At 48.0% G+C, this 15,765-nt stretch overlaps 1 protein-coding gene and 1 long non-coding RNA gene across 8 annotated transcripts in view; one reads left to right on the top strand and one right to left on the bottom strand.

The window, feature by feature from the left end:
* The window catches only part of adarb1b (adenosine deaminase RNA specific B1b), a 75,180-nt gene that overhangs the window by 1,211 nt on the left and 58,204 nt on the right, over positions 1–15,765 (top strand). For 3 of the 7 annotated variants that reach the window (XM_052082627.1, XM_052082628.1, XM_052082625.1), the window contains exon 2: positions 11,087–11,156. The exons of the other annotated variants lie outside the window; for them this stretch is intronic. The gene's annotated coding sequence lies outside the window, so the exon portion shown is untranslated. The remainder of the gene's footprint in view (positions 1–11,086; positions 11,157–15,765) is intronic. 7 annotated transcript variants of the gene reach the window in all.
* Positions 1–15,765, bottom strand: part of LOC127611874 (uncharacterized) — a 139,560-nt gene that overhangs the window by 92,886 nt on the left and 30,909 nt on the right. The window lies entirely within an intron of this gene.

The following is a 15,765-nucleotide window of genomic DNA, read 5'->3' as shown; positions in this document are numbered from 1 at the left end:
TAAAATTTGCTCACAATATCAATAAGCAACACTTTTCTTGCAATTAATCTCTGCAAACGGTCACTTCTGCAACATTTCTACAAAATCACAATGTCCCATCACTGTTGGGCTACATTTAAGATAAGATAAGATATCCTTTATTCGTCCGAACAGCCCCGCGGGCTACGCATGTGGTACTTGGGGGGGGCTACCTAGAGTCTCGTTGGAACAGTCGCGCAGTGAGATTTTCAAGATGCGAGGTGTCATTTGCAAAAAATTTGAGATATAAGTGCCCCTTAGGTGCAGTGAGCGGAATTGAACTCTCTTCATGCGGCCGCGAGCGCCTCTTAGCTGTATGTCGGTTAACCCAGGCAGTGGCAGTAAAGAGGCCAAGATACTTTTAAGTGCAAGTTTCTTGTCTGAAGGCAAATTGATGAGTCGGCCCCACGTGGACAGAGCAGCACGCTTCTCATCAATCCACACGGGCCCTGCTTTGAAGACGCGCTCGTTCTAGCCCTGACGGATATGGCGTTGCTCAGTTAACCTCAAGAGAAACCAAATCGTTCTCGGCAACATTTGCAGGCTATTATTGTTCGAATCGGAAAAAAAAAACCCAGAGGCAATTGGTGTCAGTTTTTATTGGGATTAGCATGCCAGCTGATTGTTTTGACCTCGTACAGAACTGTCAGAAATGTCATGGTTGCAGTCCAATGTGAAGGTCCGGCAATCAGGTCCTCAACGGTGTACAGTGTTGATAGGGCCGAAGTCCAAAGCCTCCCTTGGCACTGGGGGAAGACGGATTTTCTCAGTTTGTCAGTGACAGTTTCTCTTCTGCCTGGAGATGTTGTTGTGCAGTCGATGCCGTGGGCTGGTTCTGCCAAGTCACCTATCATCGCTATCCTTTTCCCTCCTCGTGTTGTTGTGACCGACGTGTAAAGAGATCCACGTCACGTGTGGTATCTTGCATTGGTGAAAATGAAACCAGATTATTTCCTCCGAACAGTTCTCTTCATCTTGTATTTTTTAAAGTATTTGGGGGTTTTTTTGTATGACACACAAATAGGCTTTGCCTGTCATTTTGTTGTCATATGTTCCTATTGGGGGCGGCCCGGTAGTCCAGTGGTTAGCACGTGGGCTTCACAGTGCAGAGGTCCCGGGTTCGATTCCAGCTCCGGCCTCCCTGTGTGGAGTTTGCATGTTCTCCCCGGGCCTGCGTGGGTTTTCTCCGGGTGCTCCGGTTTCCTCCCACATTCCAAAAACATGCACGGCAGGCTGATTGAACACTCTAAATTGTCCCGAGGTGTGAGTGTGAGCGTGGATGGTTGTTCGTCTCTGTGTGCCCTGCGATTGGCTGGCAACCGATTCAGGGTGTCCCCCGCCTGCTGCCCGGAGACGGCTGGGATGGGCTCCAGCACCCCCCGCGACCCTAGTGAGGATCAAGCGGTACGGAAGATGAATGAATGAATGAATGAATGTTCCTATTGGCTCAGCGTGGCAAAGTATCCTGGCAGTGTATTTACAATGCAAGGTCGTGTTTTTCATATCATAATACAATGACGACGATGTCGCCGCTCTATTAAGATTGCGATGTCATCGTTTTACATCCCTTTGTTTTTACATTTCCTTTATCAACGTTGAAATTATACCAATCGTCGTCATTCATCCGCTTTCCCAACCGTTTATCCTCACGAAGGTCACGAGAGTGCCGGAAGCCATCCCGGCACTTTAATTTAGGACATTTTCAACTTCACCGTCTGAATCAAGTTGTCCAATTCGAGGCTTGCAAGAGTTGTTGCGTCATCCCCCCTCCCCAATCCTCCCAAAATAAAATGCACAAATGCATTTGGCCACTCCATCTTACAGTTTCATGTACTCAGCGTTTGCGTTGCACATGGGAATAAAGACCTCTTTTTCATGCCATTTGCTGCTGAAACTGCTGAGAGCACTTCATCCGACTGGCAAAGTAGGCCAAGCAAGCAAGAACCTTGAGCTCAAGCCATCTTGTTTTCTCCTGTTGGATAAGTAGTGGAAGTCTTTTTAGTCCTCAGTTTGTCCCTCTTGTGTGATGAGAATCATTTGGACGTCGGGCTATAAATTTGGACCAAAGCAAGAGTTCGAGGGGTTAGTGCAAATAACGCCGCGTGACCCCCAGCTTGCGTGACTTCTTCTCTTCCCTTGGGGCGGCCACATCAATGCTGCTCCATCACCCGTGCCACCAAATTATGGGGAGGAGGGAGCCGCAGGTTGTGGCTATTATTCATGCACTATACTTACTTGCTTATGCATAATGCATCACTCTTACCATCGGGTGGGGGGGGGGGGGGGAGACCTATAAATACCAAGAGCCAAATACAGTACAGAGTATTCCGAGCGTCCGTCTCGGGCCCACCCTGTTCTAATGAAGGGCTGGTCTGTAGACCCATTTTAAGTCATGTGGAGTTCTCGGTGAAACTACAAGAAAGGGCGAATGCACATGCTGGATGATGTTAACATCACAGTGCAGATGTGACATTAGAATCAGTGTTGTGTACACACACACACTCACACACACTCGCTGAGTGAGTGTAAAAAGCACGGCCAACCCTGCATACTCTGTTATACTCTCGGACTTGCCACGGTCAACCGGATAACTCGATTCATCTCATCACCAAAAAGGTTGAAGCAAAATCTCTGTCTCGAAGCTTTGCAGGGATCACCCCCCCCAGAAAGAATTGGTGCAGTTGCGCGGGGCCAGGGGTGCTTAAAAGTCAGACTATCCAAAGTTTAGAATCATTTCACACTTGAAAAAAGATGAAATGCAGTGTGTCTAATGTGAAGCAAGACACTCTGACACCCATGTCACTCACCGGGCCAGGCCCCGCCTTTTAAAGCCATACACATTCAAAGTCACAGTTGCTACAGTAGAGCTCCAAGATGGCAAACCCATGTGGACAAAAATGATACCTCCAAAAATATTCACATTATCTGATTATTCAATGAGAGAATCTTAAAGCAACCCATTCTAAAAAAAAAAATACTTGTTAGCCGCGGCGCTAATTTACTGCATGTTGAAAGTAGAATGAAATCCATCCCTCTTTTTTTTTGTCTTTAATGTACGCATTTGAGAATTGGCACCAGGGAGTATCAGACAGCGACATAATAATCTTGTCGGTCTCACATGCTCCTGATCCAGATTATTACTTTGAAAATCTTGTTTTGATAATACAGTCTTAGCACTCAACTGCAGACGAGCTCTACCGCAGCCTCGCCCGTGTCCGCACCGTGTATACTACTGGCGCTCAAAAGTGCAACCCCCGCTTTGATGAAACGTGTCTCGGTGCCACGGCGCGTGGATGATCTCTTCAATCTGTCGTTTGCCGTATGGAAGCCCCCCCCCCCCCCCCCCCCCCCCCCGGCACCTGCCGCTATTGCCTGTGACTGGGTTGGCTCTGATGTAACGTGAGCCACGATGAAAGTCTGCAGGCAGCCCACCCGGATGCGCTGCTCGTTGCCGAGTGGGGATTTCAGGTCTGCCTGAAAATATTTGTGGCCCCCCGTCATGAGAAGAGTCGCCCATTCTTGAGTTGGAGGTTGTGCTTCTTAGCCCCACATGTTTGGTTCTACATTTGGGGGCGTGTCCGATAGTGCCCGAATGATGGTAACAAATTTGACTAAACTGTGCAGTGGAACTATTTTCTTTGAATGTCGTATTTGCCGGAAATGTGGCGAAATGTGGAATTCCCAAAGCACGAGTGGCCCTCATGAGTCGCGACTCGATTGACCTTTGTCATGGCTCTTGGATTTACTGGTGTAAACATTTGATTTACGTCGCCAGTGGTACCCCGCTGAAGCTTAAATGAGCAGACAGAGGCCGGGCTCCGCATTGTAGCAGCTTATGTGGAGAAATCGCCCCGAAAAACATGGAATTTGTCATGATGTGGCTGCACATGTATCCACTGTGGATTAGGCTGAGCTCCATTAATAATGCAGGCCACACGGAGTTCCCGTGAAAACACTTCTCTCATTTAATAAGCTCAACTCGGTTTCCTGAGCTGGCGCTGGCGCTAAACGTGAATGGAGAATAAATGGAAGTTCTGAAGCCGAATGAATAAAGCGCCGTCCTCTTTCTATTGCTCTATCCTCGCCTTTTCAGTTGTATCCCACCACACTGCGTATTGAACGAAGACACGTGACGCAAGATTTCCAACCTTTCCCGGGAGTCAGGCGTGCGTTCGTAAGAAAAAGGCCATGAGCAGCTTTGAGAGCGCAGCCTTGTCTCGTGCGAGTGAGCCGACGTCAAAAACTCTGCAGCAGTATTCGTCACAGTTCTTTGCTGAGGATAAAGAATATGCCCGTCGGCATGTTGCCGCACTCTTTGTTTACAAATATCCCTTGCTTGAAGGGTTATGAAATCGCCATGGAGACGGATAACGCTTCAGCTGTGCCTCGGTGTGGGCCGTGATTCAATATAATGATGGATCGCGATGGTCGCCCGATCGATACCGGTAGAAAATGCCATCAGGAAAATGTTCAGTTAAAAAAAATAAATGATTCAGAACGCAAACGCAGTCGCCTCCAAACACGACGACGAAGCCGCTCTACCAACGAAGAAGAAGCATCCAACCCACCGAAAAAGCAGCAAAACCGACGGCTCAAATGCCTTTGATCGGGTTGGTAGGGCGTCTCCTGCCAGTTACTCGTATTTGAAAGCTTTAATGTCGCTCGCATCTCGCCAACGGCATGTTTTGTCTACGCTGGAGTGACTAAGGTCAAAGAGGTCAAACCTCAGCATTCTCAAATGGAAATCAATTAACCACAATGCCTGCTAGCGAAATGTCCCCCATGATGGAAACGCATTTGCAGTTCCACAGTTCCCCCCCCCCCCCCCCCCCCCCCCACCCCCCATTGTTATTTCAGGGTTCAGTTGCTTCACAATCTATATCCGATACTGGAAACTTTTTTTTTTTCTGTCTCCGTTAGGCCTATGTTAGTTTTCCCAGCATGTCCGTACATTTCCTCCCTTTGCATATTCTCAACCCCCGCCCCCCCCCCCCCCCCCCCAAGGACGCGAAAGAGTCCCCTCAAATGTGTCGCGCACCCTCTCCACTTTGTCGGTGAATGAGATTAGAAATGTTACGATCAAATGCCAAGGTCAAAGTGCCCTCCCATCCATCCATTTCTCAAGAAAGCAATTACTCAGGAGTTCTTGAAGAGGAATCTGTCAAATCCGGTTTGAACTGGTTTCACAGTGCAAGCTCGACAATGTGATGCAAATTGCCGCTATAGTACGGTGCACGACAGTTTTCGTCATTTAAAACGAAAACCCAGAAATGTTTTTTTTGGTAAAATTTTCTTTCCGTGATCATGGCATCATTTGCATCTCCTCTTGGTTTTCGGTCTTCGGTTTTCGCCGAGCTCGATAGGAAGGCTGCAGCGAAGCTGAGCATTGTTGAGGGGCAGATGCTGCAGGTCTACGGGGGCATATTTGTGAACTGTGCTCACTCGCCGGGAACATTTTAATTTAAGCCCTCTGTTTCTTATAAAGCGGCTCCAGATTTGTTTTACCTCCGGGCAGTTTGCGTACAGAAGCCGTTGCGGTGGTTCAGGACGACCGCAAAGTGCGCGCGCCTGTTTTCGCAACAAATGTCAGAATGTGCTTGGATTTTTTAAATTTGGAAGTCATTGTTGTTTTCATAGGATAGGTCACCTGAGAACTTTTTGGATTCAGGATTTATTTTACCATCAGCATGATTATGGAGGAGGGCGGCCCGGTAGCCCAGTGGCTAGCACGTCGGCTTCACAGTGCAGAGGTACCGGGTTCGATTCCAGCTCCGGCCTCCCTGTGTGGAGTTTGCATGTTCTCCCCGGGGCCTGCGTGGGTTTTCTCCGGGTGCTCCGGTTTCCTCCCACATTCCAAAAACATGCATGGCAGGCTGATTGGACGCTCTAAATTGTCCCTAGGTGTGATTGTGAGCGTGGATGGTTGTTCGTCTCTGTGTGCCCTGCGATTGGCCGGCAACTGATCCAGGGTGTCCCCCGCCCACTACCCGAAGACGGCTGGGATAGGCTCCAGCACCCCCTGCGACCCTAGTGAGGATTAAGCGGTTCAGAAAATGGATGGATGGATGATTATGAAGGAACGACCCTATAAAATGGTGGGCCAAATTCATCTGTGCATTATTTGGTAGTGACCTAATTGGTTTTTGTTTTTTGGGTGGTATTTGCAGTTTCATCTGCTGTTTATAATCACATTTAAACCTTGACGATTATTTTTGTTCATTCATGGCACTCTAAAATTTGCATATTCAGGGGAGTGTCCAATCCAGTACCCCCCACCCCCCCACGCCCCCCGAGACCGAGAGTTTAACTGATATTTTTCCCGCAATTTATAAATAGCTGCGATTGTCTGGCAACCGGTTCAAGGCTACTGCCTGGAAGACGACTGGATAGGCTCCAGTACCCCACGCGCGACCCTTGTGAGGATAGAGTGGATCGGAAAATGGATGGATGGATGGTTGGATGGAATTTCTAAATACAGTCATACGAATATGAATATACAATGGGATTAATATATATATATATTAATATAAAAAAACAGTTTTTGCAGATTTTAAAATGGCTAATATCATCCGAATAATCGTTCAGGCCCTGCTTACCACATCTCTCAATCATTGATAATTGTTATGCCGGTCAAATCCAATGGTGAGGCGGCAAGAGATTCCCTGCTTTATTGTAACGTTCTTCACTGCGACAGAGACTTAAAATTTTGGAGGATGTTAAGAATTCCCGCATATGAAAGATAAAAGAAGGCGCTGTATAATTACTGCCCTAAGACTCCCAGTGTGGCCTTGATTGGGGGTCGTTTTGGGTGAGCGCCTGCCGTGTTCAGCTCGACTCTCTTCGACTTTGACTGCGCTTTGAACGCTCGTGTCAGTGGTTGAATCGAGTTTTGTCGCTGGAGTGAAACGCAATTCTTTCACCTCAATAGCGCTCGTCTGCTTCTTTTGAAAGACATAAACCGAGCGGGGGCAACCTCATCCTTTTTGACGTCTGCACGCTTGTGAGCCCAGTCTGTAAGGCCGACCGTCCATCTTCAACGCGTTTGCATTTTTCAAAAGGAGAGTGAAATTTGTCTACTTGATGGCAAAACAAAAATATAAATTGTGTACTTTGTCTGATGAAAGCTTTATAACGACATCAAATGCAAAACACCATAGCATGGACGTCAATTTTTTTTATATTTTTTTGACGATCATTTTCAGCAAATGGACATTTGAAGGAAAACAAACAAACGGTGCCGCAACCCATGTAGACAGACAATGTAAGAATACTCACAGGCATTTTCTATTATTCCAATGCAAAGTGTCCTTGGGTGTCTTGAAAGGCGCTTATAAATAAAATTTATTATTATTATTAATAGTATAAATGCAATGATCCTATGACTGCAGTTGATTGAGTAGTTGTCAGTTCATTTACACAGCACACAAATACCCCCTGACAACCACTCCAGGATGTCCCCAGTTCATTCACGACCCCAATGAGGACAAGTGAAACAGAAAAGAGATGAATAGAAGATGACGTTTGATATTTCACCCCCTCATCATCTTTCCAACAAGTTGATAATGATTGATGGATGGATTATTTCAAGACGTTTGGTTGCATCATCCCGTCATTTAAAGATGTGTAAAGTCCTGCCTCGCTTTCAGATTTATATTTTTCTTTTTTGTTGTTGCTATTTTCACGACGTTTTCAAATAACGTTTTTTTCCCCCATTATATATGTTTTGGACAATCTGTACCTGTATACGTTACCTTATTAGCACCATTGATCACGGACTTGGTGGAACACTCTGTGCCAGCGGCGTAACCCTTTCACGCACAAATAATGACAACTACCACAGGATTTCTTTTATTCGTTTTGAGGCATGAAGTGGTTGTTGAAGAATAAATAATCTTCCGAGCCGCTTGATCCTCACGAGGGTCGCGGGGGGTGCTGGAGCCTATCCCAGCCGTCTCCGGGCAGTAGGCGGGGGACACCCTGAATCGGTTGCCAGCCAATCGCAGGGCACACAGAAACGAACAACCATTCGCACTCACACTCACACCTAGGGACAATTTAGAGTGTTCAATCAGCCTGCCACGCATGTTTTTGGAATGTGGGAGGAAACCGGAGCACCCGGAGAAAACCCACGCAGGCGAACATGCAAACTCCACACAGGGAGGCCGGAGCTGGAATCGAACCCGGTACCTCTGCACTGTGAAGCCCACGTGCTAACCACTGGACTACCGGGCCGCCCCCCGAAGAATAAATAATATAAGAGAAAACAACATTTGAATAGCTGTCCATTCTGGTTAACCGCTGTTCCCGAAATGGTTAAAAAAAATAAAATACAATCGTATTCATCAAAGGCATGACGAATGAAGTCTGGCTGCACTCTGCAGTCCCTCCGTGGAGGTGGTCATACCTCTCAGAGGATTCCCGCAAAGCGGCGTCTCGCGAGTTGCAGACTCCAGCGAAATGCGTATTTTGATGGGGGATGGAAGAGAGAGCCCCGCCCCCTTACTCACCTCTTTTTGAAGGGGACGGCGCCGTGTTATGCCCGCTGAGGATTCTGCTCACTCATTTTATGACCTCGTAGCGTTGGAGGCGCGTGCCGCGCGCGCATTTTGCCGGACAGCCTTTTTTTGCGCTTAACCTATGCGCGCCGCATGGAGATTTCTTCCCGCAGCTGTAGGAATTGCGCTCGTGTTTGTCAACTTTGCAAAATCGCAGCTGTGTTTAAAATAAATAGTTGCTTGCCAGCGGGGGGGGTCATTTATTTATGCATATCTGGCTCAGTCCTCCAAACTTACTGCTCTGATGCCACGCTGCCGCTTTCTTGTAACAACAAACACACATTTGATGGCCCAAACAGGTTTCACCGAACCCCCCCACCCCTACCCCCAACAATTATTTCAGCAACATCTGGGAACAAGGGGAAAGGGAAGTGGAAGAGGACGAGCGTCCTGCAGGGCACTCGGCTGTAATCGAACCGTAAATAAGACATGGCTCATGCGGGATGCTTGTGCAAGCAAGCGTGGGTTTGTGTGTGTGCGTGTGTGTGTGTTTGTGGAGATAGAGAGAGAGAGAGGCCATTTCAACGGCGGGGCAACGAGGAGGGGGTGGGGGCAAAGGGTCTGAGCTGGAATCTGCCATGTGGATGAGAAAGACAAAAGGACAAATGCAAGAGATGAGAAGGCGAAGTCGAGAAAGGAGGGTTGTGAGGGGGGCCGGGGGGGGGGGGGTGGGACTCGACCTCCCACGTCAACTAACTTGACGCTCCCCGCTGGGCCCCGGGGATGCTGACGGCACACTTTTTGTTGACTCATCAGCCCCCCCCCCCCTTCAACTAGTTAGCCCTCCTCCCCACCCCGCCCCCATCTTTTCCAGTCTGCCTCTACTCTGGTCGACCTTGCGCCGTTTGGATTCATTTGATGCTTCTTAAATAGCCCCCCCCCCTTTGCATTTTTTGCAGCACTCGAGCCCTGTGCGGTTTGTAAAGGCGACCGCATAGCCCCTTATTGATCGCTCGGCTTCCGCGTCAGAACCCCCGCACGATAAATCCGTAAAATTGTGACTGTATATTTTATTTATACGGTCTGTATATTTAAGCTTCATGCATCATATCAATGCAAAATATGCTCGGGGACCCCTCACGCTCGGGGGGTCCGTGTGTATGGCTTTAAAAGGCGGGGCCCCGCCTGGTGAGTGACATGGGAGTCGGTGAATGAGAGTGTTGGGTTGGCTGTTGAGGCCCCCGACGGGAGCGCTTTGAATGCGCTTCTGATGTATTTATTTGGTTGAAATCCCTCTTACGGGGTCTGCGTTTGCGCGGCTTTTTTTCGGGTACTCTGGCTCCTTCCATGTGACAAAACCACGCAAGCTTTCATGAATTGAAGACACACAATTGTCCCAAAGTCACTTTCTTGTCCTCGCGTGCCCGCCCGGCCATTAGCTGGCAAGCTCTCGGCCAAAGTCACTCGGGGGTGGGGGTGGGGGGGGGGGGTTGGCTTCCAGGCATTCCCGCTAGCTCGTGGGAGTATTCTTACTTTCGGGCGCGGGAGCTTGTCATTGAATTTCAAATGTGTTGCTCCTGCAGCGTCTCCCGGGACACTTAAGATTTGCAAAGGATGACTCCGGCAAGTAATAAATTAGCGCTAGCTGTCGACGTTAGAGACTGCGCGAGGCGAAGCGCTTGAGATTGTAAACACTCGTTTGGATGAAGTGCTAAAAGATGAACAGCGAGATCGCTCCGTGATAAGTTGGAGTCGAGAGGGCGAATGATGCTTGCGCCTCCGACTGTTAACGGAGGACGCGGTCCAATTGCGGGTTCTGGTTTGACAAATTGGCTCGAACAAGCCTTGAATCGAACGCGTATGTTGCTCGCTGTGGTTTGTCTACTGCACAGCAAGTTTCCCTGCCCGGACCGATTCGTCTACTTTGCTTCCCTGAGGCGAAGGAATCCCGTCAGAGCTTCAAAATCATCCACTCTTCACAAATCCTTTAAAAAAAAAAATCTTACATGAAACTGTTGAAGCTTCACTTTCACTGCGCGTGTGTTTTTCAAATCTTTTCTGCTTCCTGTCTTTGGCGGCATGCGATTTCTTGACCTTGCCGTGTCTCAAGTTAGAGCTGATTGACATGTCACCCTCGTTAACGCCCCGTGAGAAAATAAGATCATGTTACGGTGAGGCGAGTTACGTTTCCTCAAAAATCTCTTGGCTGGCCATCACGCGGAAGTGAAAGGAAGCCGCGCTCGCTAGCGGTCAGGATGCGATGCGCTCGCAAACACCTCGAAGGACATCGGCTCGGATTTCCTTTTCCAAGCAATTACGAGAAATCGGATCAATTAGGCCACCGGCCTCAGATTTTCTTTTGTCTTAAGTCGGCTTCGTACCTTTTGGGACATGGACGCGATTGTGTGTTGGGCTCTTAGCATGAAAACAAACGAGATGTGCTTCATTTGCAGACTTTTAGCTTTCATTTAAATTTCCTCCAGCAATTCTAGCAGTTTGTATACACGTCAAACGTGTTTTTAAGGGACCAAAAGGAACAAATTGCCCCAACGAAACTCTCTGGTTGCTTTCAGGGCGGTTGTCCATCTGCATTGTGAAGCGCCGCCCAATGTTGTTCTGAAGCGTTTGGCTGATTATGAGCAGGTAGGCACGAATTGCATTTTTCATGTTATGGCCCGGTAGTCCAGTGGTTAGCACGTGGGCTTCACAGTGCAGAGGTACCGGGTTCGATTCCAGCTCCGGCCTCCCTGTGTGGAGTTTGCATGTTCTCCCCGGGCCTGCGTGGGTTTTCTCCGGGTGCTCCGGTTTCCTCCCACATTCCAAAAACATGCATGGCAGGCTGATTGAACACTCTAAATTGTCCCTAGGTGTGAGTGTGAGTGCGAATGGTTGTTCGTTTCTGTGTGCCCTGCAATTGGCTGGCAACCGATTCAGGGTGTCCCCCGCCTGCTGCCCGAAGACGGCTGGGATAGGCTCCAGCACCCCCCGCGACCCTAGTGAGGATCAAGCGGCTCGGAAGATGAATGAATGAATGAATGTTATTCCATGGAAATGTTGCAGGCTTTACGGAACACTGGGCCAGCATTTAATGTACTTCGCATTGCAACAACCCACATATGGCCGAAATGCATTTTCCAGCTTGACTGCAACCCCTCCCCCCCCCAAAAAAAGATGGTCCTTAATGACACCTAAGTTGCCCAAGTCCTCCGATTCATCATGTAATAAAGGGCTCAGGCACAGATAAAGTCGGCCTTCCCGCAACCTGTCATGTTTAGTCGGCTTTGCAATTTCGTCTCTATTACGAAACCTCCTCTGACTTAAAGGTCCTCCAACGCCGCGTTGTTTCGTAAAGAGCATTGCTGTGACTTCCACGTCTCCCAGTGGAAATACTGACTGCCGCCCCTCGACCCCCCCCCCCCACCCCCTGCAGTTTATTTGTTTATTGCTGCCTAGCGAGTCCATACAAAAACTTTTCACACCCCGTAAATTAAACGTTACAAGATTTCTCGGCGTGCGTGAGCTTTTGCCGTTGACTCATGACACATTCACGTTGAAGTGTCTGCACGAACGCGGCGCCCTCTAATTCAAATACTTGCGTCCAAACGTCACCTTCAATTGCTATGATGGACCGCGGACTGTCTCGCCGTCCAACGGCTGGACCGGCTTTGCCCTCACGTTTCTCCTCTGCACCCCTGTCACTCACTGCACCAGTCGCGGGGTTAGTACAGAAAGAAAAATCACCTTTTATTAAAAAAAATTTTTTTAAGTGCCAAATCTAAAAAAAATCTAATTCCGATTTTTTTTTCAATAAAATAGAGTCTTAATGGGTTTATTGTTTCAATTAAATTTGACATTGCATACATGTACTCACCCGTACAAGCAATGGCAGCTTTGCACATGATGGCTCGTTATTATAAAAGCGTGTAGAATAACAATAAAACGCCCGAGTCGTATTTCGACAATGCAGGAGATTCATGCAAGGAGCCCGTTCGCATAACTACGCTAACACGCGCGAAAAGAATTCCACGGAGCGAAGCTTGGTTCGTCTCTGTACTATTCTGATGTCAGGCCGGTCGTGCTTTTTTTTTTTTTTTTTTTTTTTTTAAGACCCGAGAATCATTTTCTGAGTTTTATGTGAATAAAATCATTTTTTATTGGGCTCGATTTAAATCAGGATTTTTTTTTCTCCTTGAAATGCTCCCATTTCTGGGTCCAGAACGCTCCGATCCGAATGATCATTGAAGTCCATCTAAATCAGACATTACCTAAAAACTCGCTCAGATCAAGACCGAGTGATCAGTGAGGAAGTACATGCGTGCCATTTTTTTTAATTTTTGCCTTTTAAATGTGACGCAGACATGTTTGGCGCTTCTGGAGAAAATACCACAGCAGATGAATAATTGAATTGTTTAATCACATTGCCTGGGGGCTTTGCGTCCGTTGCTCTTACAATCTCAATTTTCTCTCCACTCGTTCGCTTGCAGGAGACCCGGAAAGACTTTCCTGATTTATGATGCCAATGTTTTGATTGCTCAATGGCACAGAGGAATGTTGTTATTGTTATTTGGCTGATCAGCTGTGTAGCACGTGTGCATGCTTGTCATCCTTTTTCTAAATGACCTGATCTTTACTCGGGCGCTACCTTTTTATGGAAGCCGTCTCGTACGGGATGATTAAAAGGCAGTTTTCAATCTGACGTACGAAACGAGCAAGCACCAAAGGATGAACGCTTGAACAGAACCAGAATCCATCTCTGCCGGGGGCGACCGTCGGCTTCACTCGGATTGGTTGAGGTCCCCGAAAGTGAGTGCCGTGATGTTTTTGTGGTTGCGTCGCCCCGCTTTCCGTCCCACCATTTGAACTGAGCCCAAAGCACACTCCGACTTTGCGTCTGTCAAGACGTTCTGGCTGGCCTGTGGCCTAACGGCAGCAAATGAGGTCTCTTTGAGGTCATTTTGACAAATAACAGAAGCTGACCTTAAATGAATTGTTCTGCTCTCTGCTGTGCGATGGTTGTTTTCATACTTTCCTCTACCAGACTAGTTATTAGCTTCCACTTGCAAATTATTCCAAAAACAAAAGTTTCGGTAGGTCGCAGGGCAAAAAAAAAAAAAAAAAAACACTCCGACGCACTACACAAACAGGAACAGTATCAACACTATTCCACACGCCGTGCATGTTTTTGTGGAAACCTTTGCGTTATTTTCAGCTGCAAATCGTTTGACCCCACCCAAGACGAGGTCAGTCATGAAATAACTTTTGCAGATGACGTGAACAGAAAGATTAGCGCCGACATGAGGTTAAGCTAAGAGTTATCGGCATCAATTTGTTTGACTGCTTTTTTTTTTTTTTTTTCCCACTTTGACCAGCTGCGCACCATATGTCGGAAATCACAATCGGAAGGAAGCTAGCAATCGCGTGAGACCAGGTGCGGGAAGCGATGCCATTCCAATGCCAAACGTCGACTTCCCAAACGTGTCATTTGAAGTCGCCGCGGAGAATCTGGAAATCAGACTGCCGTTTTCTCTCTTGGTTCGACCGCGTTTGCTTCGCTTAATCCGAGCAAGCGGTGCAAACGCTGCGGAGAGGGCTCATGAATAGCATCGGTTTTGTGGTGTGATGACCCTTTAGGCAATGGGGATTTGAACACCAGCGGCGGAGCGACGCATGGAGGCAAATGATATCATACCCGCAAGCGTGCATTCTTTATCCTCTGCAAAGAGCGGCTCATTTCACTGCAGCCTCATAAGGTCCTGCTCTACGCTTGGTCGATCCATATGTCTGTTTTCTACTGGCTCAAGTTGCGCACCCCAGGAGGAGCAGCACAATATCCATTGAACTGCAGCAACAACAAAAAATTAATAGTCATTCATTAAAAAAAAAATCAAATACACTATTATAGAGTGCTATTTTTCTGATTAAAAAAAGACATTTATTGCGAGACTAATAAAGGTTTTCTTATCTTATCTTACATCTATCCATCGAAACATCACATTGTCATCTATTCATCTGTTTTAAAGCCTTTCAAGGTTGTCCCATATTTTAGTCATGTTTAACCCCGTGAGAATAAGCGGTTCAGAAAATGGAACGGATGGATTAACAGACCTCGGCTATACTTTAAGGATGTACGGAGTAGCTGCTTCCGGCGTGTTCTCTGGGGGGCTTCCATCTTGCGAGATTCCCAGCAGACTTGCACTCACCTGTCTTCCATTCTCGCCATTAAAACGACAACGACAACAAAACCGAGTTCCTCTTGAATCTGATGGTTTAGGTTTGAATGACATTTGCGGCGGCTATGCTGTCACTCTGTCCTGCCGTTTTTTTGCAGTTACTCCAATTGCCTCAAGGACGTGCTTCATTGTTTGTCAATGTGTCACAAGCGATATCACACACACGCCTCAGTGGACACGGAAAGCACTTGAACCAACGAGGCAATTAGCATCGCATGGTGGAGTTTTCAATACAGAGTGCAGGAATGACATTTTTATTAGCCTAGCATCACTACTGCCCAAGGCGGGTTTTGGAAGAGGAACGGGGAAAAAAAAAAGCCCACAAAAAATGGAAAATTCGAAGTGCGCATTGTTTAGAGAGCATCGTCGTCTCTTGCGGGTCACTACGGAGACTCACAAACTTGAGGTTGCATTGAATTTGGAAAGTGAGTGCTCACCCATTCATTCATTCATCTTCCGTACCGCTTGATCCTCACTAGGGTCGCGGGGGGTGCTGGAGCCCATCCCAGCCGTCTCCGGGCAGTAGGCGGGGGACACCCTGAATCGGTTGCCAGCCAATCGCAGGGCACACAGAAACGAACAACCATTCACACCCACACTCACATCTAGGGACAATTTAGAGTGTTCAATCAGCCTGCCACGCATGTTTTTGGAATGTGGGAGGAAACCGGAGCACCCGGAGAAAACCCACGCAGGCCCGGGGAGAACATGCAAACTCCACACAGGGAGGCCGGAGCTGGAATCGAACCCGGTACCTCTGCACTGTGAAGCCCACGTGCTAACCACTGGGCTACCGGGCCGCCCTCTGCTAAAGGTGTCGAGGAAAATAGTTGGTTTCGGGGGCGGCCTAAAGCGTTGGCTTTGAAAAACGGCTTGCAGCGAAAGAGACAAAAGGCGCAACGGAATTGTGACGTGGTCTCGGCGGGCGCGGCGGGCGCGTGAACTCTGGCTAACTTTTCTCTTTGAAGCCACAGACGTATCCAGCTTCTTTTTTCTGAATGGCTCGGGCTCCCGTTCATTGG

This window comes from Hippocampus zosterae, chromosome 12, assembly GCF_025434085.1.
Source record: "Hippocampus zosterae strain Florida chromosome 12, ASM2543408v3, whole genome shotgun sequence".
Classification (NCBI taxonomy): domain Eukaryota; kingdom Metazoa; phylum Chordata; class Actinopteri; order Syngnathiformes; family Syngnathidae; genus Hippocampus; species Hippocampus zosterae.
Note: the sequence above shows the minus strand (reverse complement) of the source record. Positions and strands in the feature narration are given on the sequence as shown.